This window comes from Macaca nemestrina (genome assembly GCF_043159975.1).
Source record: "Macaca nemestrina isolate mMacNem1 chromosome 8 unlocalized genomic scaffold, mMacNem.hap1 SUPER_8_unloc_2, whole genome shotgun sequence".
Classification (NCBI taxonomy): domain Eukaryota; kingdom Metazoa; phylum Chordata; class Mammalia; order Primates; family Cercopithecidae; genus Macaca; species Macaca nemestrina.
This window is the reverse complement of record NW_027257566.1, coordinates 133,158-159,103: the sequence shown is the minus strand read 5'-3', so window position 1 is coordinate 159,103 and position 25,946 is coordinate 133,158. Positions and strand designations below refer to the sequence as shown.

At 50.6% G+C, this 25,946-nt stretch overlaps 1 long non-coding RNA gene and 1 pseudogene across 2 annotated transcripts; both read left to right on the top strand.

Moving 5' to 3' along the window:
- Positions 1 to 313: 313 nt before the first annotated feature.
- LOC139361096 (uncharacterized) lies at positions 314 to 19,537 on the top strand. Of its 2 annotated transcripts, XR_011618649.1 has the most exons (4): positions 314 to 498; positions 13,952 to 14,139; positions 14,878 to 15,071; positions 15,485 to 19,537. It is a non-coding gene; the product is annotated as an uncharacterized lncRNA (long non-coding RNA). The 2 variants fall into 2 exon arrangements; XR_011618648.1 differs by having other exon boundaries at positions 315 to 498; positions 14,878 to 19,537.
- Positions 19,538 to 19,939: 402 nt separating this feature from the next.
- LOC139361092 (uncharacterized) lies at positions 19,940 to 25,262 on the top strand (annotated as a pseudogene).
- Positions 25,263 to 25,946: the final 684 nt, after the last annotated feature.

Genomic DNA, 25,946 nt, shown 5'->3' with positions numbered 1-25,946 from the left:
AAGCCCCCAACCAGAGTCCTCCAACCCACCCGAGAGGCTCGCGCACCAGCAACGCGGCCCCACCCGCAGGGACCTCGCCCACCTGTGGCTCTACCCCTGCCTCTGCGGCCTCCCCCACCGCTAGCGCAGCCCCCACCTAAGACGACCCCCGCGTAGGTCCTCCTGCCCACACGTGTCCCCCCGCCAGCCCCTGCCCCTAGCCGTGCCCCTGCCCCTAGCCACGCCCCAGCCCCAGCAGCCGCTCCAGTGCGCTCGGGCCCAGCCCATTGGCGCTGGGGCGGAGCAGGGGCGCGGGCCTGGCGGCGGTTCCGAGCCGGGCGTGCGCGGGCAGGGTTCCCACTGCCTGCTGCGCAGCCGGACTAGCGGCTGCCCTCGGCCTTCTCGCCATGGACGCGGACGACTCCCGGGCCCCCAAGGGCTCCTTGCGGAAGTTCCTGGAGCACCTCTCCGGGGCCCGCAAGGCCATCGGCGTGCTGACCAGCGGCGGGGATGTTCAAGGTGCGCGCGCCCCTACCGGCGGCGAGGGAGGGACGGACGGAGAAGGGGAGAACAGGGCGAAGTGGATGTGGCAACGGGGCAGAAGAGGGGGGAAGCGATGAGAGGACCCGGGGAAAGGTGGGTAAGCGATGGGAAGAACCGAGGAGACGAGCGGGGAAGCGATGGGGAGAACTGGGGAGAAGCCCGTGACCCGGAGCGGCAGGGGTACCTGCGGGGCGGCCTGAGCCGGCAAGGCAGCCCCAGGGTCCTTGCCGGGTGGGGCGGAGGAGGAAGGGACATGGCAGTAGGAACCTCCATCCGGGAGAGAGTGAGCTTTCCAACCCCTCCAATTTATGTTTTAAATTGAGCCTGGCAGAGGGGGTCGCCTGGAACGCCCTCGGGGGTCGTTCTCCCTCAGAGCTGTAGGAAGGGGCCGGGCTTCCCTTCCGAAGCGTGGGTACAGTGCTATCACTTCCTAAGTGGCCCCCCGCCCCCTAACTCCGCCCCACGTCACCCCCCAGCATGTCGAGGAAGAAACGGCCAGGTCCCCGCGCGCCTGCTGTCGCCTCATGCCCCGCGCGGCGTGGGTGGGGTCCCAGCTGGCGGCGGGATTGCTCTGGGTTCCCGCCTGGCGTCTCCGAGGCGGTCCGGCAGCCCCTCGCTTTTCCGCTGGAAGAGTTTAAAAAAGGGTTTCCTGCGCTCGCATGTGCTGTCGCTTTTCGGCTCCTGACAAAACCGAAAACTAAAATGGGTCCCAGGCCCTCCCCGCCAGCCTCCGCGGACGGGAAGGACCAGGAAGCGGGGACTCCGGGACGTCAGCGGCGCCACGGCGCGGGCTCTGGGCTGCCCCTGCCCTGCAATGTAGAAGCGGCTCTCCAGGAGGGGCCCGAGTTTGGGCCCACGACGCGGGCGCGCCGGGAGGACATTTAACATTGACCGGAGGGAGGTGGTGGAGACTGCGTGCCCCAGGCCCCGGCTGCAGGTGGGGGCGCCTGTGCCTGGACGGTGGAGCGCCCCGATCCTTGCAGCCCCTGGAGGGTAGATCTGCGCTTCCCAGGCGAACGCTACCTGGGAGCCTTAGCGATAGCGCCGGCTGGAGACGCGACGCGCCCCGAGCTGGGTTTTGATTTTTATTTTCCCGGTTCCTCGTGCCACAGATGCGTGGAAAGGCCCGGATGGCGGATTTCCTCCCATTTCGGGACCGCGCACTGCACAAGGATGGAGCGGGGATGGGCCCCCCGCCCACGGCCCCGGTGACCTTCCGTTCACCCTTGAGCGCGCAGGGCGGGAGCGGGTGCTGTAGGTTGGGGCGCTGTGGGCGCCGCCCCGCCCGCCGCGAGCGCCTACGTGATGCCCGGCCCGTCGCCTCCTTGCGCCCAGGCCGGGACATCAGTATGCCGGGCGCTCCGCGAGCCCGCAGCGCAGCCTCCCCAGGCCCAACGCCCCCCGCGGGAGACCCCGGTGGCACCGCCAGACCCCGCCCCGCAGCCCGACCCCCAGCGCCCCTGGGAAGTGCTCTGGCGTTAGCGTTCTAGTGAAAGGACCCCCCAGCATCAGCATTCCTCCTGTAGGGTTGGATTCTCAGAGAAAGAAAAGGTGATGCAGCAGACGCTGGGATTGGAGAAATTACCAGAGTGAAGTGGAAATAGCCTGGCCAGCATGACTTAAACCGGCCCGGAGATGTGCGAGTACAAATGGAACCGCCTGGGGTCGGGATAGGACCCAGAGTGGCTTCTCAGTCAAAGGCCTTCAGAAGCAGAGGGAACATCTTGAGTGACCTTACCCCGGCCGCGAAAGACAAGAAACCTTTTGCACGGGAAGAAGAACCGATCTCTGGAAGTCACCAGGGCGGGTGGAAGGTCAGGGGTTCAAGGTTATTTTGGAATTTAGGTGCTGTGCTTCCTGCACGGTGGCTCATGCTTGTCATTCCAGTGCATTTGGAGGCCGAGGCAGGAGGATCGCTTGAGCCCAGGAGTTCCAGAGCAGCCTGGACAACATAGTGAGACTCTGTGTCTACAAAAAATAAAAAAAGAAAGAAAAACACATTAAGATGCTGTATGTATTGGAAAATATTTATAGGTCATTCTTTTGAGCTCCATGTCCAAAAGCTTGCTAAAATGCTTGGGAGTTTGTATACAGGCATGTGAGATTAGGATACATTGGCAGAATCGCGGTGTTCTCTGTTACCCTGGTTTTGCCACCTGGGAGGAGTTACACATATTGAAGGTTAGTAAGTCCATGCCTCTTCTCTTCTGGGGAAAAAGGTACTTTGGAAACCAATATTATGTGGGAACGTGGCTTGGTTGGTACAGCCTCGGCTTAATAGGAGACAGCTGCCCTCAGCTCTGCAGGTGGCCTCAAATACGGTGGCCTCGAGCCCACATGGGTCACACCTGGGCTGTCCCTGGGGAAGCCCGCCACGGCGGGTCACCTGGGCATTCTTTCCCTGGCAGAGTTGAAGTCACAATTTTTTTGTAGACTCTGTAAAGAGCTTTACCCTTCCGAGATATGATCTTGAACCTGTTGGAGCATTTGGACGCATTTCATTTAAGGAAGTTCACCTCCAGATGTGCTCAGAGGGCCTGGTCTTAGCTGCCACAGATTTACAAATTCTTACAGTAAGTAGGTTATTCCTCGAGAATTTATCTGTTGTGCCCCCATTCTTTTTGCCATTTTATTCTGATTCTATATTAGTACTTGATTTTCCCTGACGTAGAAGACTATTGCCTGTAGCTAGAGATCAGAGAACACATTCCCATTCAAGTATTAACTTCAGGGGAATTATCTGTCAGATTGAAATTATGGTAAAATTCCATATATTAAAATGACCATAGCTACCATTTGTTGAAAATATTTTGTATACTAGGAGCTTTACCATTCTTATCTCCAAGCCTAGATACATGATCCCAAGAGAGGCATGCCCTCATTTTGGAAGTGGGGAGAAAGACTCACAAAGAAAAATAACTTAGGTAAGGGCATGAGGTGCGTACGTGATTGTGGTAGGAGCAAAACAGATCCTAATTCCAAATATTGTACTCTCCCTTAGACCATGAAGAGTACTTATGTCTGGCTCTGTCACCCAGGCTGGAGTGTAGTGGTGCCATCATAGCTCACTGCAGCCTCAAACTCCTGGGCTCAAGTGATCCTCCTGCCTCAGCCTTCTGAGTAGCAGGGAAGACAGGAATGCACCATCATGACCAGCTAATTGTTATTATTAATATTATTATTATTATTTCTGTAGAGACAGGATCTCACTATGCTGCTGAGACTGGCCTTGAACTCCTGGCCTCCTCTAGTGAGCCTCCTGCTTTGGCCTCCCAAAGAGCTGGGATTACAGACATGAGCCATCATGTCAGGCCTCCACCATGCTTTTCAGGGGCGTTTCTTAATCTAGTTAATGCTCAAAAGTGAGCAAAACCCAACTTGCTCAAAATTATACAGATATTCTTTGGGTGATTTTGTGAGGGGAATGGAAAGTAACTTTTTATAGCGATAGGAGTCAAGGTGGCAAAAATCATATTAAGGCTTAATACCAACGCCATGGGCTGCTTTTCTTCCCCCAGTAGAGTTCATATTATTTAATTATAAGATAAAATTGAAAATCTCTTTCCTATATTCCTGAGTACCCAGGCCTTGAATGAAGAAAGTATTTCTCAGGCTAGTTTGTTTTTTTTTTTTTCCCCCCCTACTTCTTCGGGTATCTTGTGTCTCAGGCTGTGGGTTTTTTTGTTTTTTGTTTCCTCCTGCTTCTTTGGGTATCTTCTGTTGTCCCAAGACATGTCTGGAAACTTAAATTGATTTTCGCTCACCCTAAAATAAGCTCCGCAGCTCTGGATCACGGACTGATCATGACTAAGTGCCCACCGCCACGTCACGCTGTGCCACACACCAAGAGTGACTCATTGTCTTCGTCACAGGTTGTGGCTTCTGCAGGGCCTGATGCCTGATGGAGCTGAGTGTACTGGGAAGTCCAGGTGCATCCTTAGGGTGGGCTGGATGCGAAAGCGGCGTCCTTTTTGCCTGTGGTGACATGAACATCAATACAGTATTTATAGAAAGTTCATGTAAATGGAGTAAGTATCAACCTTTCCAATCCTAGTGAGAATAGCTAGTGTTTAGTGACTCTCTGTTATGTGGCAGGCCCTGAGTGATGCTGGTCACTGACTTATCCCCACTTTACGCATGAGCAAGGGATGTCCGAGGTGTTCCAGCTTCCCTGAGTTCACAGAGCTCCGTGGTGTGGCCGGGCCCTGTGGCTGCAGCAGGGATGTTCAGGGCTGCGTGTAGCTGTGTCTTCGCTGGTGACCTTCCCTCGCCCAGCACCACGCCTGGCGCTTGACAGGAAAGCAAGCGTTTGCTGCCTGCCTCCCGCCTGGAATCTCCACTGAGGAGCAGGAAACCAGGGGTTCTAGCTGTCTTCTTCATTCGTGAAGTCCTTTAGAGGAATTCAACCATCTCTAATCAAAAGTACCCAACATCCTCAGGTCAATATGTATAAACTGTTAAGACTTCGAGATTAGTACCTTAAAACCGAAGTCAGAAGTGTGCTTTCAATTGATTGGACATGCATTAAGTCAATGACACACATATTTATTGGACACCAGGCTTGAGCCCCACGTGGGCACCTTTGGTGTCTGAAGCAATATTCCTTGGGTGGTTTTGTGAGGGCAACAGAAAATGACTTTTTATAGAGATAGGAGTCAAGATGGCAAAAATGATATGAAGGCTTAGTACCAATGTGATGGGCTGCTTTTCTTCCCCCAGTAGAGTTCATATTATTTAATTTTAAGATAAAATGGAAAATCTCTGAAGCAATGCTTCGGAGCCCAGTAGGATGGAAGGGGAAACTGAGAACAGTGCCATTTCGCCTCACACAGCTCCGGCGCCCCTCACCATCCTGTGCACACACATTCTTCGATGGGATCTTTTCAGCGTAAAGTGCAGTAATTGATTTTGCAGAAATTACTGGGTCTGGAAGGCAGATGATGAGTGATAGTGTCACCCCGTGGCACAGTGGGAGATTTGTGTGATGGCATCATTTTCTATGAATGCAGACCGCTTTGTGTGCCATACTCGGAAGACCCTTCGCTAGACATTTTGTCATCTTTCAAAAGAAGCATGTTTTCCCTCTTGGTTACAGAAAACTAAAAGCTTTTGATACAGGACTCCGACCTTTTATCAGGGAGAATCGGGGCTCTTTAAATAACCTCTACCAATCGGATGGGCCGTCAGAAACAATTAAAATTAGAAAGATGAAGATACGGGCCGGGCGCGGTGGCTCAAGCCTGTAATCCCAGCACTTTGGGAGGCCGAGACGGGCGGATCACGAGTTCAGGAGATCGAGACCATCCTGGCTAACACGGTGAAACCCCGTCTCTACTAAAATACAAAAAAAATTAGCCGGGCGAGGTGGCGGGCGCCTGTACTCCCAGCTACTCGGGAGGCTGAGGCAGGAGAATGGCGTGAACCCGGGAGGCGGGGCTTGCAGTGAGCTGAGATCCGGCCATTGCACTCCAGCCTGGGCAACAGAGCTAGACTCCGTCTCAAAAAAAAAAAAGAAAGAAAGAAAGAAAGAAAGATGAAGATACGGTAACAACGTGGTCAGGGCAAACGTCAGGATACCAGATTGCAAGTTCACAGTTGCCTTTCTGCTAAGAACGTGCGGGTGAATATGGAACAGAGGGCCATGTGTCAGTAGTTGGGTTGCGTTTTGTGTTTCTTTTCTACAAGCCCTTTCTGGTGTTGTATTTGTGTTTATTAGAGAGTAGCTGCCCAGAGGCTGCCGTTTCCCTCCCCACTCCTCGGTTCTCTCCATCTTCACCCCCAACTCCCAGTCCTTTGTTTGGAATTGCAGTCATTGTGCTTGTCAGGATGGAAGAGGCAGCCAGACACATGGCAGACCAGAGCACTGAGAGGCAGAGACTTATTTTCTATAAATCCTGCCCTGGCCTTGCTGTCTCGAGTGCTGAGATAGGGTCTCGGTGTTTTCCTCTGCAGAATGGAGGCATCACTCAGTCTCTGTCTTCTCTCCCTGTCTCTTTCTTCACTCCCCTCTTCCCTAACACACATCTACAGTGAAAGTCTTCAGGAGGCAAAAGAGAAAAGGCTGGACTATGCTGGACCCCCCAACCCCAGGGCCCATTTGCTATCTTCCCAGCTTCCGTGTGCCCAGAGCCGCCTGGGGGAGCCTTTGGAGGTGCAGATTCTGACTGTGTGGGTCTGAGTGAGGCTCTGACTCTCATGGGGAGGGGGAGGGCGCCGGTGCTGCGGGTCCCCCTGGGGCCAGTGGGGTGGTTTGCAAATCGTGCAGATAAGCTTCTCCACTTCTCCAGGTTTCTCCAACATGAGATGCTCCCAAGAGTCCTTTGGGATTGTTTTCTGACTTTGACCAGGATTTTGACGGAGAAGATTCGTTAATATAGGACCCCTTGTCTTAACGTACATATGTAAATGATCTGATCTGAAGTTTTCTGATTGGAAAATGATTGAAAGGTTGGCATCCAGTAGCCTCGGGGAGTCATTCCTTCATATCTTTTCAGCTGTGTCTTACTACAATTAAGATTTTCTTTCTGTGTGTGTGGGGTTTTTTCAGATGGAGTTTCCCTCTGTTGCCCAGCTGGAGTGCAGTGTCTTGATCTGGGCTCACTGCAACCTCTACCTCCCGGGTTCAAGCGATTTTCCTGTCCCAGCCTCCCAAGTAGCTGGGATTACAGACTTGCACCACCATGCCCACCTGGGTTTTTTCTGTGTGTGTGTGTGTGTGTGTGTGTGTGTGTGTGTGTGTGTGTGTGTGTGAATGTGTATCTTTAGTAGAGATGGGGTTTCACCACGTTGGTCAGGCTGGTCTTGAACTCCTGACCTCAAGTGATCCACCCACCTTGGCCTCCCAAAATGCTGGGATTACAGGCTTGAGGCACCACACCTAGCCTTATTTCTGTGTTTCTGTAATCATTTCACACATTAACGGATCACCTTCGGTGAGTCAGGGCAGGCTTTAGGCAAAAGAACCGAGCCCTTTATGCCCCTGGAGCTCTCACTCCTGCGGTGAGGCGGGTACAATGTGCCTGTAGCTGGACCTGAGAAGAAATTTCCTGTCTTATGAAAGGGCCCAGGGAGCCTCTAGTTGGGGCCCTTTGACCTGACCCCACGGTGAGGGAGGAGTCGGTAGAGGAGGGTGGCCCAGAGGAGAACCTTGGATTTGCCTTAGGGGAACTGGGAAGCAGGTGGAGGGAAGCCGACTGACTGGGAAGCAGACTGACTGTCTCCGATAAGGGTGGCTCTGTGGAGAGGAGAGGACAGGAGGGGAGGTCATGAGTTTAGGGTCTCACAAGGAGCAGCCACAGATGGAAGCTTATGGGGTGGGGCATGTGGCAGGGCAGCCCTATGCCCACAGACACACCCCGCCGAGGAGACCCAGGGAATTGAGTGTGTTGGGGCGGAGGGTAAATGGGCACTCAGCTATTACCGCTGGAAGGCAGAGCGTGTGAGCTGCGGCAGACAAAGGCAGGTGGGGTAAAAGGAGAGTCTTCACAGCAGTGCTTAGAATAGTAGAAAGTGGGAAAACCAGCAAAAACCTATCAATAGGAGATTAATGAATCCATTATGGCACCTGGAATGGAAGGAATTTTTGTCAGCGTTTAATAAGGAGCTTTGTGCTGGTCGAAAGTCAGGAGGTGCACAGTACACTCAAGGGCAGTATTGAAGAGCCGATTCCAGAGCAGCTCTGCACAGCAGATCCCCCTTTGTCCAGAGGGGCCGTTTGCAAATCCAAGCAGATCCGCTTCTTGGAGGTTTCTCCAACGGGAGCATCTCCCAGGATTGGGGCCTGCGTGGGTGGCTTGTGTTATTTATGCAATTTTAAATTATCTAGTTGCCACATTAAAGAAAGGTGGGCTGGGAGAGGGGGACACTGGGTGCCATGACTCACGCCTGTAATCCCAGCACTTCGGGAGCCCAAGGCAGGTGGATCACTTGAGCCCAGGAGTTTGAGGCCAGCCTGGGCAACATGGAGAGACTCAGTCTCTACAGAAAATACAAAACGATGAGTCGGATGTGGCGGTGCACACCTACAGTCCCAGCCCCGTGGGAGATTGAGGTGGGAGGATTGCCTGAGCCCAGGAGTTGGAGGCTGCAGTGAGCTGTGACTGCACAGGTTCACTGCAGCCTGGGCAACAGAGAGAGACCCTATCTAAAAAAAAAAAAAAAAAAAAAAAAGGAAAAAAAAAAACCACTTTTATATTCAGCCAACTATTTTGATAACAATCAGTTATTGTGTTGATTATTAATATTTTACACTGTTTTCGATACTAAGTCTTTGAAATCCATTGTGTAAAGAATCTTAAAGTACATCTCCATGTGGACAGGATGCACTTGGCCAGCGACTCCTCTGAGGGACAGTGTGGTCACGACGATGGGTGGCGTGTCCTGCCTGTATGTAGAAGGTCCCCGTGTGGGTGTTTCTGCGAAGGCCCTGAGGGATGTGCAAGGGAGGGCCGACACCGTCCCAGCCACACAGAGGGCTCTCCGATTGTCAATGGCAGCCCTTCCTCCTCCCCACCCTCTTAACACCCCCCACCCCACTTGTTATTTTTCTCCTGAGTGCTTACGGCCATCCACCCCTGGGCATCATGCATTTGTTCACTGTGTTTCTTGCTTTCCGGTCTCTCCTGATCGGAACAAGCTCCGCCAGAACCATTTTGTCACGGATGCATCCACATGGCACCCGGCAGCGATGGCATTTGGAGCACCTGAGGTGGACAGTGGGCCGGTGGTTGAGTGAAGGGCACTACAGATTTATCTCAAGCCCTCCCCTGACCCTACCGGAAGACACGGTGGTCTGCACAGTCCAGATAGTCAGAGAGGCCCCCGGCTCGATGACTTTGACCCGGCGGGGGTGGGGAGGGGGGAACAGCACGTTGACAGAATCCCCCCTTGGTATCCCACCTCCCCATGCCTACATAATCCCTACATTGTCAAAGGAGAGACCCCTAGAAGGAGCTTTGGCAGCAGGAGTGAGATCAGCGCAGTGCAAGCTCATTTTCTGACAAACCAGTGGCAGCAGTCGGCAAACTGACTTTATTTCTCAAAAAGAATGTATGCATCGAAATTAACAAGTGAGTGATCAGCAGTGTGGGAAAATTCAGGAAAAGCAGTTCAGTGCTGTGAGAGAGGGCGAGGTAGGGAGCTTTAGTACTCCAGACAACGGAGGAGGTAAAAGGATAGACCGAGATTATTTCATTAGATTTCATCTATTCTTACTTTTTTTTTTTTTTTTTTGAGACGGAATCTCTCTCTGTTACCCAGGCTGGAGTGCAGTGGCGGAATCTCGGCTCACTGTAACCTCCGCCTCCTGGCTTCAAGCGATTCTCTTGCCTAAGCCTCCCAAGTAGCTGGGACTACAGGCGCATGCCACCACGCCCGGCTCAATTTTCTTTGTATTTTTAGTAGAGACGGGTTTCACCCTGTTAGCCAGGATGGTCTCAATCTCCTGACCTCGTGATTTGCCTGCCTTGGCCTCCCAAAGCCCTGGGATTACAGGCATGAGCCATCACGGCCAGCCTATTCCTTACTTTTTTTTTTTTTTTTTTTTTTAAATAGAGTTTAGATTTTATCAGAGCAGAATCCCAGGAAACTGAGATTTGTAAACTGGGAAATCCAGCTCCTCCAAGTAGCCAGGAAATAAGGGTGACCTCAGTCATTCTTGCTAGGCGCTGGTGTGGGCCGGGGATGACTCTGACTCAAGGAAGAAGCGGTCTTGTGACTGTCTTACCCACACTGTGGTTTAGTAAGAAGCTGTTAAAAAGTGTCTCATATGAAGAAAGTGGTTTAATAACTGGTCAGAGTAATGACCACGTATTTCCTATGTAACCACTCCCTCATTATCTCCAACTTTATCTTTGGTTCTCATGACAAGATTATCACTTCCCTGAAAACTTGGGGTTTTTGCAAATGACGAAGAGGTGTTTTTCCAAATGGTAAAGTTCTTCTTTGGTGGGAAGATGTTTTCTCCTGGAAATCCTTAGGAAAGTTATTCGGTTCTTGGGTTGGGCTCCCAAAACCAAACGAAGTTTGGTGCTGCGGTTTGTTTTTACTCTGCACAGGAGTCTCCTGGGGTCACCTTGTGTATCATGTCCAGCCTTTTTTTTTTTTTTTTTTTTTTTTTTGAGACGGTGTCTCGCTGTGTCACTCAGGCTGGAGTGGGGGTGGTGCAATCTCCGCTCACTGCCAGCTCCTCCTCCCGGGTTCACGCCATTCTCCTGCCTCAGCCTCCTGAGTAGCTGGGACTGAAGGCGTCTGCCACCACGCCCGGCTAATTTTTGTATTTTTAGTAGAGATAGAGTTTCACCATGTTGGTTAAGCTGGTCTTGAACTCCTGACCTCAGGTGATCTCCCCACCTCGGCCTCCCAAAATGCTGGAATTACAGGCATGAGCTACCACGCCCAGTGGGCTAATTTTTAAGTTTTACAGATGGGTTCTCACTGGTACCCATGCTGGTCTCAAACTCCTGGCCTCAAGCAATCCTCCCATCTTGGCCTCCCAAACTGCTTGGATTTGCAGGCATGAGCCACCACACCTAGCCAAACATTGATCTTTCATTTTAAACTTCATCTAGAGATGTGACAAAAACCAAATGAGGTATCTGTTAAAATACTTTATAACCCTAGTACAGTAATAGAGTCATCCAACTGACAATTTCACAAAACTCAATTTTTGTTAACAAGTTCAAGGTTATACATGTTAATAAAGATAACATTTATTCAACCAGAGGAAAAAGGTTACAATGACAGAATTTATCTTTTTCTTTACTATGTTGCCTGAGCTATGGTTAAGGTTTGGGGAACTAGTATCTTAAAGAACCTTCAGAAATGTCTCATTCTAGAAATTAGAAACAAACTTTATACTCTTGGGGTTGAGAGAATCCAGGAGCAATCACCACCCCTAGTGTCCAGATGCTACTCTCCAAAGGCCCTTCCCCACTAGCCACAGAAATCAGAGCTCCCTGGGAAACAGACAGTTGAGCCTCTGGAGCAGGGAGGGCCTGGCTGTGCATGCTTTAGGGAGGTGGGAGTGGGGGTGTAGAAACCAAAGAAGTGAGACCACAATGGGCCAACAGCTAGGGCAAATGTGGGCATAAAACTAAATTCCATCTGATCACATAGTCTCAAATATGTACGTGTACAGAAATATTTCTGTGAGGTCACAGGGGTACTAAAAAACAAAACAAAAGACTGGGGGGGGGGGAGAAGAAAAGAAAGAACTCTCTTCCCCATGTTGGGGGCAGTGGCTTACACCTGTAATCCTAGCACTTTGGGAGGTCAAGGTGGGCAGATTGTTTGAACTCAGGAGATCGAGACCAGCCTGGGCACCACGGCGAGACTCTGTCTCTACAAAAAAATATAAGCACTAGCTGGGCATGGTGGTGCACACCTGTAGTCCCAGCTACTCAGGAGGCTGAGGTGGCCCAGGAGGCTGAGGTTGCAGTAAGCTAAGACCATGCCACTGTACTCCAGCCTGGGGGACAGAACCAGACCCTGTCTTTAAAAAAAAAAAAAAAAAAAAAAAAAGACAGCCTCTTCTGTCATCATTAGAGGTAGTTCCTGCACCACCCTAACTCCTCCTCAAACTGGACTTCCCAGGGAGAGCAGCCGCCCCTGCCTTTTCCACAGAACCATATTTCAAGATAACCCGACAGCTCCAGCTGATGTGGAGCTCTTCTTTGAAGAAGTCCAGCAAACGAATGAAGAATTACAGAATTTGAAAACTTCACAAACTCTAATAAATGATTCAGGCAATACTCCTCAATGAACATGAAAACCATTAATAGGTTGATGAGAAACTCATTATCACAGGACACCAGAAACTCAAGTGCACCAGCTACTCCGTGGCTGAAGGGAGAAAGCAGATCTTCACAAGACAGTGGCTGACTCTCAACATGCACCCCGCTGGCGTGAGACCCCCAGTGGAGGCAAGCAGGCCTCACAGGAAGGTAGGATGTGGCCATCTATGCAGAGCTCCCCACGAGGGACTCTGCTTCAAAAGGTGCAGCCTGACTCAAACTAAGTCTTTGGATCTAAGTTCCAGTTCTCAGGAAACACAGGAACATGGCACCCAACACCACACAGGAGCAGCCAGGACACCTGGAAAGTGAGAGCGCCCGGAGGAAACCCGGCCTGCACACTCCTCTGCCGTCCGAGAGGGTGCCCGGGAGAGACCCGGGCTGAGCAGCTGTGATCTGTGGGACCCTGTGCCACAAACACTTTGAGGCCAACTAGAAAATTTGAATATGGAATAAGAAATAGGCAGTTTTAAGAAAGTATGTTTTATTCTATTAAAACTGAAAATGGCATTAGCTCATGTAAGAAAGAATCCTCATGTTTTAGGGTCACAAATTCAAATATTTAGGGGTAAATGATGACATTTATAATTTACTTCCAAAAACTTCACAAGGAAAAGGATATCTATTATGTGATAAGTGTTTAGGGGCTCATTATCCTAGTCTACTTTTCAGTATGCTTGAAAGTTTTCATAATTCTTTTTACTAAAATAATTTTGCAAATATGTTTTTACTTTACCATTTATATGTAAATTATTAGTGTTTTATATAATACATATAACTATATTATTATGATAATGACCTTATATTAGTGACATAAGAAACAAGCGATGAATCAGAAAGTGAGGATGTAATTAAGGTTCTGTGACTGCGTCCACTATCAGAAGAGCACTTCTCCGTGCCAAGGACAGGCTCGAAGCTTCACACACCCTGGGTCGGAGTGGGCACCATCCATGCACCCCCACTCTCCATGCAACAAAGCTGGAAGTGAGGCAAGAAGCTGGGGGCCAGGACCCTTCTCTAGGGTTCTCTAAACACCGTGTTTGTAACCACCATGCTGAGCCCACTGAAGACTATCATTGTAAATGTCCAAAATCAATGTCCAAGTAAGATAGGCAAACTTAGGCCAAAAATCTTACCTACACTTAGATATTTCTTAAGCATCGCTAAATGTGAGAGAAGCCATGTCATGAAAATATAAGAACACAAACAAGTCAACTTTTCACAATCCACCATCAAACTTTTCCAACAAAATATTACCTAGCATTGCTTGGGTGATCGTGAGTGGCATGAAATTGCTTAAGCTGCTCCCACGTAAGCTCCGGGATGCACAGTGGGTCACCCCCAGAGACCACTGAGTACATGTGGTGGGGAAGAAGTCTGTTTTGAAGGTGCTGGGAGAATATCCTCTCATTGTCTGTCTTGAAATGTGAAGTAAATAAATAAGAATATGTACATATAAATTAATACACACACACTACATTACTTACAATATAGCCAATCGATCACATTCTGGTGCATATGTCTGTAATACTCTGCAAATAAAACTGTTCTAAAGGTGAAAAAAAAAAAAAAAAAAAAAGACACCCCTGCAGGCATTGTTTAACACTGTATTCAATCACTCATCACCCATGCAACAGGACCCAAGGATTGAGAACAATGGACTTTTTGATGTGTGTTGCAACAAACTCATAGCCGAGGGCTGTAAATCAGAGGGATCACCAGGTCTGCCTACCAGTCACCAGGCAAGTGGGGAGAAGCTGTCACCCCAACTTGAGTTTCAAGAAGACTCCTTGGAAGAAAAGACCACCAAATTGAGAATGAAAAGGTAAGAAATAGTTCACCAGCTGAGGGGGGCTACAGAAATCAGAGAGCAGGCCACCTGTGAGCCTCAGGGACACCAGCACAGGCAGGTTGTCAAGGTCACAAGGGGACATGAAGACATGGGCCCAGGACAGCAGCTCTTAATCCAAAATGGTCTCAAGACTCCTTTACACCCTGAAAAATTAACCCATTTATGCCTGAGGTTGCAATTTTTTTTGTAAAAATCAGACCTTGGCAATGACCTTGAGCTGTAGGATATAAATAACTCCCACAAGCTTAGGGTTCCAATAATGGAACACTAGGCACAAATGGGTTTTAATGAGGACCCAAACAGCTTTTGATTATGTAGGCTTTTTTTGCCTGTGTAGGTACCTGTGTGTGTTTATATAATTTTTCTATATTCTAAATTAAAGTTGATTAAAAAATTAAAGTATTAAAAAATACTTATGCATTAAGGTAAGCCATAATTACATGTTAATATAAATATGTTTGAAAAATACTTCTCATAACAAAGTAAAACACTGACTACTTAGAGTGATGCTGTGTTGCCTTTTTTGCAAATCTCTGTAGTGTCTGGCTCAGAGGTGAAGCTGGACTCCCTCATCTGCTCTGTATCCAGCTTGCTGTGTGTCACACACCTCGCCACGCAGCCTCTAGAAAGTACACCATGTACTTGGGCAAGAATGAGTGTAAAAGACAATGTGTTGATAGTGGTATGAAAATAGCTTTTCTCTCGCTGCAGATCATACACGGGAGTCGTCAGACATGGTCTGAGACCTGCTGCGAAGAACAGCAGCCTGGCCCTGCTACCCCCTGGCTTCTGCTCACAGCACTGACCCCAGCTAATCCAAGAACATGTCACCTATAATGAGGATATTGAAGAAAAATCAACCATCTTCCAGATGTGTCTATATCATGATACGGTACATGGGTAAGGTAAGCTGAACACAACATAAAAAAGAAAACTTACAAATGCTCCCTTCATCTCATTAAAGATGACTCCTTTAAAGACCAAGGGCATCTGGGGGTCGCTGGGGTTCTCATATTCCAGGCGCCATCCTTCCTGCCTGAGGACAAATAATAATAAGCTGACAGTGACTCAAATACTAAAGTCTGTATCAACTAGTTAATCACTCATGACATACCAGAAATCCAGCTCACGTAAACCTGGGAAAAAGGTCTCATCCAAATACACTGAGAGGAGATTCTGAAAGTCCTTGGGATTTTGTGTGGAAAATGGATACAGAGTATAATCACTAGCTCGGTACAAATGAAAAGTGAAATTGTAAAATTTAACAGATTTCTACTAAAATTATTGAATCTTAAGCCTCATTTCCCCTTTGTCTTAGGACAGTAAGTTGTAGCTATTCTTGAGATGGGGCAGTGGCTCCATGCTCTGGCCCCCGACCCCAGCAGCCATCCCAGCTCATCACCCTGAGTGCCGGCTTTCCCATCCCATCTCAGGATCTGCACTGGACGGGCACCAGGTCTTTCTTCAGCGAACATCTAAACTCTCTCAAGTGTCTCCAGAGACTTTCACATGTCTACAAAGATGACCTCATTCTGTAAGAGCATGGATTTAACTTGCTCTACGATGTCACTCCTTCACAGAGTGCACTGTTCATCGTCACCCTATTCACTAGCGTCAGTCTTACTAAAAGTCAAACATCAATGTTAGTGGTAACTCTGGAGGCCTGGCATTGTAGCGATATCCCCAAGAGAAAATTGTTTTGAACCTTTCTGGGAAAAGTTCACGTACGTTTTATTCAAACACTAGTTTTTATAACCTCGCTACCATGTGACTTTCCTGAAGGATGAAATTTCTGACGTCCTTCAAGTAGAGAGAGAGAAAAATTTTTCTAGAACATTAATTGCCCACTCCTCTCATCCCTTCTCAGAAACTAACTGAATTCCAGTGGGTGTGCCTGGCAAACCCAAACACGGTTTTCCGTTCAGGATGCTGGTCTTACCTGTGAAGGCGTTCATGAACGTGGAGAGGGAGCGGTTCAACGTTTTGAAGAAAGGGTCTCTGCACGGATATTTCCGAGACCCACAAAGGACGGTGTGCTCAAGAATGTGAGGAACACCGGAACTGTCCATGGGAGTGGTGCTGAACTTCACGCTAGGGAAGAAGGAATGGCATGCCAGGGAAGGGAGAGGAACAGAACGCTAGGGAAGGAGAATGACTAGAATACAAAAAGTTCATCTAAGTGCTGCGGACACAGTTCCCAGATGCATCATCACCTCAGGCTACTAGAAATCATCATTCTGACACCACAATCCTCCAACACGGGGTTTCCCAACTCTAATGTAAATCATTGATTCAGACTAAAAATTGTATTTTGATGAGATTGTAAGTCCGTGTAAGCTTTTCCTTATTTTTCAAGATGCTCTGTCAATAAAAATACTAGTGAGATGATATTTAAACCACGTAACATACAGTCAGTGCTTTAAAACAAGCTTGTCTAACCCACAGCCTGCAGTCCGCATGCTCAGGATGGCTTGGAATGCATCCCAACACAATCCCTACACTTTCTTAAAACATTGAGGTCCTCTATTTATTTTTTTTTAGCTCATCAACTGTCCTTAGTGTTAGTGTATTTAGTGTGTGGCCTGAGACAGTTGTTCTTCTAATGTGGCACAGGGAAGCCAAAAGATTGGACATCCCTGATTTAAATAAAACGTTCAAGACCATGTTCTTACAATGCACCACATACCTGAACAGATTATTCGTGTCTTCTCTGGCCAGGTGTAAATACTTGGCTCCTCTGTCATCGTGGCTGAGCTTCATGGCCGTCAGGAACAGCTCGGGAACAGATGTCACCTGAGTTAACCAGAAAAACATGAGCAGTTAAATGTAGACAAAATAGCCTGTGAAATGGTGACCTTCAACACACTGAGAAAACTGGCTTTTCTGCCTGAAATTAGATGATGCCGGGAAGCCAGTACTTCAGAGCTGGAGAGAACAGAACCATCCTGTCCAAGTCCCTTATCCTACAAACAAGGAAAGTAAGACCTAAAAAAGTCAGATGAGAATGTGTGTGTATATATGTATATTTTTGAGTGCTTATTACTGGCTAGGTATTTTCCATTTTTTTATTTTTTAAATTTTTTATTCTTTTTTGGCTAGGCATTTTCTAATCATGTCACATAGAATCCTGTGACGGAGGTATTCTCATCCTCATTTACAGATGAAAAAACTGAGGCTCAGGGTGATGAAGCAAGCTGCCCGAATCAGAGCCAGGATTCGCCCTGGTGTCTGCCCTTCCCACGGTACTGTGCTGCACCTAAGTCCTAAGTAACACAGCACCCTTTCCAATGCCTGCTGAGTGCCTCCTGCTTTTGTGTACTGCACCTCAGTAACACAGCACCCCTTCCAACATCAGCTGTGTGCCTCCTGTTTCTGTGCATAGAATCTCCTGTAGTGCGAAGCACGGGCTTGCAGGAGGGGCAATGCTGGAGTGGGCTAGCCGGCGACAGCGGGGAGACGGTCCAGGATCAGTCTTTGCTTCTCCTAGTTTGGGATGGATTCTCGGTGGTAGCTGTAAGCACAAAGCTGGTGCTTCCAGAACAGCTGGAGGGGCTGGGAGGATAGAAATGCCCCCCAAAAAGATGAAAGACTCCCCACTCCTGGGGCAGGGTGGAAGATCTTCTCCTACCTTAGGCAAGCCTCCTGGTAAGTGTCCATATTCCTCGGTATGAAAGAAACTGTCTTCTCTTCCAGTCAGGCCAGCCGGCCCTCTCCCTCAATCACATACCACGTCCCTGTGATCACCACGCCACTTGCCACTCCCTCCGTCCAGGTGCCATGAGTCACCTGGCCAAGCGCACACAGAAAGTCACTGGCAGAGGTGAGACCTCGGGTCTCCTCAGCCCAATCTAGGGAGCCTGCCATCCAACAGTCATGCATAAGCGGCCCACTACGACCTGCATCATCTACCGCTGTTAAATTCCTTGTTTCCAAGCGTACCGTACTTTGTATCAGATGATCAATGCATTTAAAATCAGCAGATACAGTGAGATGTCTGCTTTCTAATAATATATAGCTTTAATAATAATAGCTTTCATGGTAGCTATTTCTCAAACAAGAAACATGACTTATCGTAAGTTTCTATGGCTGGACGCAGTGGCTCACACCTTTAATCCCAGCACTTTGGAAGGCCAAGGTGATATGGTTTGGCCTCGTCCCCACCCAAATCTCATCTTGAATTGTAGTTCCCATAATCCCCACATGTTGTGGGAGGGACCTGGTAGGAGGTAATTGCATCATGAGGGCAGTTCCCCCATGTTTTTCTCATGACAGTGAGTATGTTCTCACGAGATCTGACGGTTTTATAAGGGGCTTCCCCCTTCACTTGTCATTCTCTTCCATACCACCCTGTGGAGAGGTGCCTTCCACCATGATTGTAAGTTTCCTGAGGCCTCCCCAGCCATGCAGAACTGTGAGTCAATTAAACCTCTTTACTTTTTAGCTCATTCATTATAAATTACCCAGTCTTGGGTATTTCTTCATAGCAGTGTGAGATTAGACTAATACACAAGACAATAGGATTACTTGAACTCAGGAGTTTGAGACCAGCCTAGACAACAAAGTTTCCACCTACACCTACACCTACATACACACACACACACACACACACACACACACACACACACAAAATGAGCCAGGCGTGGTGGCACCTTGTCCCAGTTACTTGGGAGACTGAGGTGAGAGGATCGCTTGAGCCCAGGAGTTCGAGGCTGCAGTGAGCCAAGATCATGCCACTGCACTCCAGCCTGGGTGACAGGGTGAGTCCCAGTCTCAAAAATAAGTACATTTCTATAAAATTTGAAAAACAAAGGAGAAGAATCTACCACTCTGGGTGAGGCCCTTATTAATACTAGCCAGTACTATAAACTCAGGTGTCTGCCCGGCCTTTGCAGGATTTCACAAATGCACTAAGTCTGTTGTCAGGACTCCCATGCCTGGAGCTTGCCTGGAACCCCCTAGTCACTTGTCTGGCTCCCTTTCTGGAGCCCTGCCCAGAGGCAGCTGCTTTCTCACACCACCCTCTCCAGCTCTTCCCTCTCCCCCCAGCAGCAGCAGCTCCCACTCCTCCTCCCGCCCTTGTCCTTGGCCCTCCGCATGGCATCCACCATGTGCCTCCAGTCACAGCCGCATCAGGCTTTCTAGACAGTAAGCTGTTTGTCTTTTACATTTGCTACAACATCAAGCATAGCACAGAGCCAACAGCTGGCCAAATATGTGAAGTGTTGTCATTTTTAGTTACTATGCTAAAAAAAAAAAAAAAAAGGAAAAGGTTTAAGCAAATAACAAAACAAAAAACAAATGAATCCATTTTAATATAAACCCAAGTAAGTATAGGTCCACAATTTCTTCTTTATAATTTTGAAACCCAAATGGCTCAGAAAACTGAAAGATTCTGCAGAAGTTTAGAGCAAACTATTTGATGGCAAAACCTGACTGAACAGATCAGGGCACTGAGTCTTCGTGCTCACACTCAGTGAATCATCAGGTTTGGTGGCAGAAACCCTAGTGTGTCTAGGGTTTCTAGAAGGGCGTGCTATGTTGGGCGGGGCTATGCAAGTGATGGGAGGAGCTTAGTGAGGGGTGGCTCTTTGCAGGTGAGGAGTGGAGCCTAGTAGGTGGGGATGCAGGTGAGCTGGGCCTTGAGGAAGGGGCTTGCAGGAGATGGGGTGGAGCCAGTGGGGCGGGGCTGCAGGCAAGCTAGGCCTTGGGGGCGGGGCTTGCATGCGAGAGGCGGGGCCTTGTGGGGGCAGGGCTGGCAGAAGAGGGTGGGGCTTGGTGATGGACCGGGCTGTTCAGCTGAGGGTAGTGGCCTAGTCGGGGGCTGCCGGAAGCTGGGCCAGGTGAACCTTGGTAATCCTCTCTGGCCTTGGTCCTCTGGCTCAGGCTGTGCCCAGCAGGGAGGCCGGCCCGATCGAGCTGCGGTCTCCACCCTGAGAGCGAGGGCTCCTTCCCCCAGCGCGGGTTAAAGCACCGTGTGTCCACCTGTGCAGTGGCTGGTCCCCATGTGACCTGGAGGGCAGAATCCCTGGGTCCTGCCGCTGGTCCGGGGCGTCTGCTTCCCCTTCCTGCAGTTCCTGGGAGGGTCTGTGTGTCCAGGGGGCTCTGATCCCTGCCTCAGGACCATGGGTGAGGGGTCAAGATCGCCCACTGTGGAGCTGGCCCGGATCTTGCTTCTGTGGATCCTCGCTGTGTGGTTCTGGAGCAGTTCTGTCCTCAGGAGAGGGATCCTCACAGCTGCCTCTTGGTGCTGTGAGAAGAATTAATAGGACGACCCCCGGGTACCTGCTCATAGCCCTGGGCAGGGCCAGCCCTGTGTCTCCACCAGTTCCTTCCCTCTGTGCTCCCCGACACTGTCACATCGCCAGCCTTTATTTCCTTTTCCTTGGACCCAGGCAGCGAGTGCCCCGCTGGCCTTGGCAGCCCCTTCTCTAATCTATCATCAAATCACTTCCTGATGGACAGCACTGACCAGCCATTGGCGTCACCAAAGCCCCACAAAATAGAATCCAACTTTCCTATTAAGCTGTGCAGAGCTGTCCCAGCCCCACTTCCCACAGGCTGGCCTCATTCACCATGGGATCCGTGGTTCTCACCTGGGGCTGGGGGTGCCCCTGACATCCGGTGAAGAGTGTCAGAGATGTCCCTCCAGGCCCAGTACAGTCCCCCAGCCGGTGGCCGGCAGACTGCAGCACCCAGCCTGATGTCCCTGTGGCTTCCGGTTCCCTGAGGCCAGCTGTGCTTTGCTGCCTCTTCATCCTTTCAGATGGGTGCCCTCTCTCCACCTTCGCTGGTTAGCAGTGTTCCATCCATTGGAGCTCAAAGCACTGCCTCCCGGCAGCACAGCCCCTTCTCCTGGCCTGCCATCTGCCTGTGCCCGGTGGTCTGTGACATGTCCTCGAGGGCCCATCAGAACGAGGCTCCCAGCGACGGAGCGGTTCCTATTTGTGTCTCTGTCCCACCTTCTCTGGTCCTGGCACTGTGTCCTTTGCTGACAGAGGTCTTGGGTTGATTGTCAGCAAAGCAGACAATCTATATGGCTCTAAGTGGCTGTAAACATGCTTGATTGGAGTATTTTAAAAATAATTGGATATGTAAACATTTGAGTGTAACACAGGTGGATTTTTGGGCTAATGGTCTTGTTCTTCAGGGAATAACCACAGGCCCATCCACAAGGACCATTTCCAGCTGATTTATGGAACACTGTTCTACCTGGTTAATTTTCAACGTTATCTCAGCCTGAGAGGTAGGTCAGCATGTGACGAAGATCACTGGTTTGAATACTAACCTGCTCCTTTGGAGCTACACCTTCCATGCCTCTGTTTCTTCCTTGGTTAGGTAGGAAAGGTATGAGCTACCTCAGAGTTGTGAGGCCTGCATCGAGTGACCACATTAAAGTGCCAAGAACTGCACCCAGAATGTTGGTACTTAAAGACCTTTAAACATCCCGATGCTGCATTTTAGTACCCGGGTAAAACAGCAAAGTTATGACAGATGCAGACGCAGACCCTCGGTGAGGTGGGGGGCTGATAGCAGGAGGTGGATCACCGACCCTGGAACGAGGGCATGGTCTGTTCGAGGCTGAACGAAGTGCACATCGTTGCGTGTACCACGGAGGTCCCTCTGGTGAAGTCCTGGAAGGGTCCCTGTGGCTGAGCCGTGCAGTCTTTCCGTGACGTCCGGCAGGAGCAGAGCTTTCGGGTGCAGCCTTGCTCTTGTGTGCATGGCCCTCAACTGTCTCAAAAGTCTGAGGCTTAAAGCAGGCTTGGGGTTTCCTTACACCTCCCAGACATCTAATTTGCCTGACAAACATGTTTTTCTTGGGTGTAAAGGTGAAGGAGTAGGTGTACTAATTACTGAACTTCTGGGTCAGTGACACTTGGTTGAAAACACTATCTGCCCTGGGTGGACATCTCTGGGGTGGTGAAAACCGGTGGCTGGATGTCACGGGGGTTGCCAAGAAGATGCCAGCTTTTTCCTTTTTCCTCAGTAACAACACCCTACTTTGTTTAGGGAAGCAGCACACCCAGCTGAAAATCCAATTCTCTTGTACAGCGGAGCGGCTGGTGACACAGGTCCAGATGCTGGGATGCTGATGGGGGTTCCTGGAGTGGGAGGTGTCGGGAGGCTTTCTCGACCCACAGCAGCCCTGAGCCCTTGTCCGGCCTTCTTGCCTGGGGCATGATGCCTGGAGGGAAAGCAGCTTTGGGGGCCCAAGTGCCAGAAGCCAGAGTCTTGGCCTGTGGGGCAGGCCTGGGCCAGGCTCCTCAGAGGATGTCACAGAGCTGCTGCCCATGCGGGGACCAACCACCTCTGAGCCCCATGCAGATTTTCCTCTGTAGCCGAGTGAAATGCTGGTACGGCGAGTGAGGCAGTCAGAGGCACCTTTTATGGAAGGAGGACAAAGCTGGAGAGAAAGAGGTTTTCCTAAAAGGTACAAGGTGCTGATACTTCGTTAGGGATAAGTCCTAGGAGTGTGGTTGCTGATGGGTGGAAAACTGTAGCCAGAGAATAAGTGGGAATAGCCCTTGTTGGTATTTAACTGATTCGTTCACGAATGGTCTGAACAGTTCTAGTGAAAAGAACATTTTGGACACAGAAGTTTTCATCCTGCCTGACAAGCAGCATGATGGTGGGCTGTTCCATCCTTCCTGGGCAACAGTGAGAGGGTCTCAGGCCCTTCTGGCCCTGTGCTGGCATTTCCCCAGGGTGTGTGTCCCGTCCCGAATAGGCTGGAATGCCTCTGGGTGCAGCTGAGCCTCTTGAAAAGGGAAGAGTCATGTGACGTGCTCTGGGTGAACAGGAAAATGAGGGAGGACAGGAAGAGGGGCCTGGAGGTGAGGAGGATGGTGAGCAACCTGGGGACAGGGGACGGAGGGTAATGCCGGGGACAGGGGATGGAGGGTAACACCACTTCTCCCGGTGCCTTTGGGGGATGCTGCCACCTCTCGCACCCCAGAGTGAAGTCAACAGGATTCTGTCCCCAGGAGCCCCAAAGCCTGGCAGCTGGGATTGGCCCAGTATGAACCACCGTTCACTGGCTCTGCACCCTGGGACAGGCTCCCTGGTGTTTCCACCCTGGCTTCCCATCTGGACAGTGGGACCCTGAGTGTCACCTTCACAGCTGCGCCTGGAGTCCTGGACTCCAGCGTGTCGTCGGCACTCGTTAGCGTTTCTTTTGTCGTGGTCCGTGGATGAAGTGGCTCTTTCTTTGTGTGTTCACAGCCCTCCTGCTCACTTTACCTTCTGGGAACACTTTTTAACATAGCTTCGTATGTGGGGAGGACTCGAGTGATTAATCGAATGTTTCGTCAGGTGCGGTTCTTCTGTTTCCCAGTTTTGACACAACATTTGGTGAAATTTCCAGGGACTCCTGTGGTCAGCCTCACAGTTTCACTCTGTCACTTTCTAATGCAGTATTCTTTGGGAGTCTTTTCAATTAAGCACCATCATTTAAAAATAAGTTTTATAATATGCAGTTTCAGGTTAATTCTTTACCTTTGTGTCTCAGGCAGTGGCTCTCCACCTGTGAGTAGTCAGAAAGGTTCACGCAGTTTTCCAGGGCGACCTTTGCATTTACTGGAACTATTAAGAACTGTTTCCTGCTTAGGCCGTGATTGACACGCAGTGCGCGTGAGGCCGTGCGTGGCTTAGCGTCTTCTGCAGGCTTAGAGGTCACTTTCTGTTCTTCCCCAAGCCTGCTCTGCTGTGCCGAGTGTTCACTGCGGGCGGCGGTCACACTGTCTGGCACAGGCCACCGAGGCCACAGGGCGGACTCCACCTAGTGGAGCCTGCAGAATGGCAGAGCCTGGCCTCCTGGCCGCCCTTCAAGGGGAGCAGAAAGCGCAAGCCTGTGATCAGAGCTGTGCTAGCCCAGAAAGCCTCCGAACAGGTTTAATTTAGGAATCAGCTCCTACCAGCTGCCCATGTTTAGGATGTGTTTGAGATTTTGTGATTTTTCCTGCACTGAAGCTACTGGGCTGGCTCTGAGTCACCGTCATGGGACTTCAGGTTGCCCCGACGGGAAGCGGTGGAGGAGGAGGGCCGCACAGAGGCTTGCCGCAGTGATAATGAAGGGCTTATTGCCTCTTGGAACAGCGAGTTCAAGCTCTTTGTAATTGTCAGCGTAAATAGTGACCCGCTGAGGACATGGCTGTAATTCAGAGTGGCATGGTTGATTGTCATCATTGATATCAGGTACCTGCCTGTAAAATGATGGTACCCATAGTGCGGCTCCAGGAGGGCAGCTCCTGCCAAACACACGTGCTCCTGGGCCCCTGCAGCCAAGGTCGTGCTGCCAGCCAGGCCTGAAGCGGTGGGTGCAGGGGGTCTTCATGGCACTGAGGGCCTCCCTCGTTTGCTTGTGGGGCCCAGCCCTCTGTCCCTCCAGGTCCCCATTGCGGCTCCTCCCTGGGTTCTCACAGCCCCATGTACACCTCCGTCTTCACAGCTTCCGTAGTTTTCTAGTGGGAGCCCCACGTGGGCGCCTGGGCAGGGATCGTGTGTTAGTCGAGTTCTCTCCAGCCATCCCTGGCTCATGGCTCAGCAGGTCCCTTCAGATGAGTCAGCCAGCTGTGTGGCTGCATGTTCAGGATACTTGTCAGGGGCCTCCCTCAGGTCAGAGCAAGACCTAGGCTCACCTCCTCCGCGGGACTTTGGAGCCTGCCCTGGAGAGACTCCAGCCACGACCAGAGGGGCCGCCCGGGTCCCCGCGGGCTGGTGGGAGTGACTTCTGAGCCACTTGAGGCCCCACTTTGTGTTCCTACACCCCACAAAGCCACTTAAAGCACCATATTCTGGTGCCGTGTGCCTCTCGAGTGTGGCACACAAGCCTGGACGGGGATCTGAGCGGGCACTGCCTTCCTCAGGCTGCACTTGTGTTTTGGGGCCCCTGGAGCACTCCTGCCTGTGATTCTCACTGGTGTCTGGGCTCCCCTAGAGGGTCTCACCCGCAACCTGAGGGCCACATTGGCAGCCACCGAGGAACCGGCAGGTCCGGCGTTGGTCTCACTCAGTCCTTCTGGACTTTGGTGACAGAAGAGACAGCAAAGCTTCAGCTGGGAGCCCCAGACCTTCTCTGCTTGGGACCCGGGGACTGAGATAGCACAGATCCTGCCATCCACGTGCTGGGGGCCCCCCTGTGCAGCTCCCTCCTCTGGTCAGGGGCCGCGCCCTTGGGCTAGGCAGCTCCGGGTCCTCACACTCAGGGGCTCAGGGCGGGTCCTGGATGTGGAGAGAAGGAAAAGGATGGCAGTTTGAGCCCAATTGTGTTGGCTTCATCTTCTGCCTCTTGTCCCTAAATACAGTTGCAAAGTTTTCCAGATGAAAACTCAGAAGGGATTTTTAATGACTGGAATCTGTGAATTCCATGGAAGCCAAGTCTGTCCTCAGCTGGTCACTGTTTATGCTAACAGTTATAAATAGCATGAACTTGCTGTCCTGAGAGGCAACACACCCTCCATTCTCTCTGCAGTGCAGCTGCCTTGGTGGGTGGAACATGCCCCTCCTCCCTCCCTCTCCCTTCCTCTCTTCCTCCCTCCCCCCTCCCCTCTCCCTCCCTCCCCCTCCTCTCTCCCCCCGTGCCCCCCCCGTCTCCCTACCTCTCCCCTCCTCTCTCCCTCCCTCCCTCCTCCTTCTTCCTGTCTTCTCTCACCTTTCTCCCCTCACCTCTTCTGGGCGAGGGGCAGAAGAGAGGAGACCTCCGGAATCTTCTGCTTCATCCAAGCAGCTTGGGGGCAGCATCAACAGCTGCAATTTGGCTGCTGCAACAGGTGCCTCAGGGC